A 2,669-nucleotide genomic window follows, 5' to 3' on the forward strand; every position below is an offset into this window, starting at 1 on the left:
AACAGTGCAGTTACTTCTCCCTTATGAAATCCACACAGCACTATCAAGGAGCTGTACTGGAAGAGTGAGAATGGCTGGAGTGTCTCCCATAGGAATTGTTAAGTATTTTTCTTTGTGTCTTGCATTTTTTGTGTGTTTCTCTCCAACTATTTTGGGAGAAAGAAGGAAAAAAATCCTGTTGGACTATATATATATTAGTTAAAAAGAGGTCTAGGGTTTTTGTTCCTCTAAATAAAAAACCAAAAACTTTAGGTGTTCGAAGAATGTAGGTGTCATGAGTTGGGTCTTATAGAGTCTATAAATATTTAAATGTTTTACGATTGTTTTTGTTATTGTTTCTTGTTCATTAAAATAAAATTATCTTTGGAATAAATCTGTTTACTTTAGGCATCAAACACATTGTTGTATTATGGCCCTGAGCTGTACAGGCCATGGTATGGCACCCATGAAAGTCTATTGAGCCATATTGCACTTCCGTATCCCATTGCTTTCAAACTGAGGTATACAAAGTTTGTGCCATTTTCCAGTGGGTGCTGTATAACAAAGATATTCTAGCTTAGAAGCAATGCTTCTAGGGGAGAATATCCCCATAATACAGTGTTGTACAAAGACACTATATGGCGGCACAAGGAGGGCCTACAGGCTTTTTAGTTTAGAGCTGTAAGGGCTTATTCAGACGAACGTAAAATACGCGCGTGCAACGCGCGTGATTTTCACGTGCGTTGCCCGTAGCTATATTAGTCAATGGGGCCGTGCAGACATGGCAGCGTTTTTTGCGCAGCGTTGCTCCGTTGCAAAAAACTCACGACATGTCCGTTGATTCTGCGTTTTCAACGCATCACGCACCCATTGAAGTCAATGGGTGCGTGAAAACAACGCAGGGCACACGCAAGCACCTCCATACGCACAGCGTTTTTCACGCAGCACTTGTTAAGTCTATGTAAATGAGTGGAGCAGACTAGACAAAACAACTACCCACCAGGAAGTGCCTTTTCACATTCTGAGCACATGCGCACAGTTTCAACACACATCTGCAGCAATGCCACGTGCGTGTGATGTGGAGAAACTTATTTGCTTGGTCCATGACAGACCCCAGTTGTGGAACACGAATGATGAGGCCTACCACGACCGCACGGGCAAGGAGGTAGCCTGGGATGAGGTGGCGCATAGCCTATTTGGGCAGGAGTGGGAAAAAAGTACCACAAGAGACCGCAAAACCATAGGTAAGTGCTGATCTAAATGAATGCTGATGCAATCGCCCATGCTATCGTGTATAGCCTTGTGTTTCATATGTTCTGTACAGTGCTTGGTCGCGCGTGTGGCACTGCATAATGTATAGGCCAGTGTTTATTGTTTCGTTGTGTATTACGTATAGCAACGTTTGTGACAAGTGAAGTTGTCTGTACGGTCAGATGGTCTCATTTTGGTGTCTGTCTCCTGTTCCTTTGTCCAGTTGATGATGTCAAAACACGGTGGAGGAGCTGTCGGGATCAGTTTAGGAGGGAATATGGCAACAAAGGGCGAAGTGGGGATGGGGCGTCCAAAAAAAGGCCCTATATATATATGAAACAGCTGATGTTTCTCAAGGACATTATGGAGATGCGACCGTAAGTACTGACATTACATTGATGACATGTGTGTGTTCACTGCATAGCCTGTCTAAAAATCTGTATGGCCCTTGTGGCCATGGGAAAATGAGTAACGATAAATGTTTCTGGCAGATGCAGTGATAATCTGAATGACACGGAGGAGGAGGCTGGCCATGTGGAGGCGCACCAGGTCACCGAACAAGATCCCGTGCTGCCCTTGACCCCCGACCGCACCCAAACCCAAGCTGCCACACAGTTAAGCAGCCAACCCCAGCTGCCAGTGGACCTGGACAATCCACGGACGCCACCAGCCAGACGCCGGCGCACCCAGGTTGCCCCAGCAGGTGCCAACGTGGACGCGAGAGTCCTGGAGTACCTTAGGCGCTGTTCGGAGGAGGATGGATGTGACGCTTTTGGGCGTACCATAGCGCCACTACTTCGGCGAGTACCGGACTACCGGATGGCACGTGTCCAAGGGGCCATCCTCGCTATTATTGATTCTGCCACTCCTCCTAACAATCCACGCCAATGCTTCCAGGTAGTAGAGCAATGGCGTGGATTGCCTGAAGATTGTCTGACCTCTTCTGCTCCTCTCCCTTCCCAGCCTGCTCACACCTTTCAAAGGCCACAGTACCAACGGCCGATGGTGAGGGTAATGTCACCAGGTCATGTGGTGCCTCGCGACCGCACTTTCCCCCCCTACGTCAGACCCCAGCCTCCCTTTGTCCAGGGCCCCCCTGCAGGGCTAAACCCTCAGTATCAGCACCACTATGCTGGTGTGGAACATCCTCAGCAGTCCCAGGGACAGTATAGTGGTGCTGAGATGCAGAGCCACCAGTCTCCCTCACACATGTATCAGGACTTATAGAATTGTGGAGGCCGATGCCGCGTGTTTCTATGTGGGACTGTCAACATGGAAGTCACAGTTTAGTTCTGTAGCATCATGTTGGTGCGTTCGATATGTTTTTCTGACAGCTGGATGCTGCTCAGTGTTTACGTTTGAAATACCAGATTAAATGGTTATGTTGTGACGACGTTTCATTATTTGTGTTTGCCTCCCTTTATGTGTTGGTACCCAGG

The 2,669-nt window shown here is 47.6% G+C and overlaps 1 long non-coding RNA gene across 1 annotated transcript; it reads left to right on the top strand.

Moving 5' to 3' along the window:
- The first annotated feature begins 799 nt into the window (after nt 1-799).
- On the top strand, nt 800-2,034 carry LOC142761314 (uncharacterized). Its single transcript, XR_012883606.1, has 3 exons — nt 800-1,223; nt 1,454-1,607; nt 1,722-2,034. It is a non-coding gene; the product is annotated as an uncharacterized LOC142761314 (long non-coding RNA).
- The last annotated feature ends 635 nt before the right edge of the window (nt 2,035-2,669 follow it).

The sequence above is a fragment of the Rhinoderma darwinii genome, chromosome 4 (assembly GCF_050947455.1).
Source record: "Rhinoderma darwinii isolate aRhiDar2 chromosome 4, aRhiDar2.hap1, whole genome shotgun sequence".
Classification (NCBI taxonomy): Eukaryota; Metazoa; Chordata; class Amphibia; order Anura; family Rhinodermatidae; genus Rhinoderma; species Rhinoderma darwinii.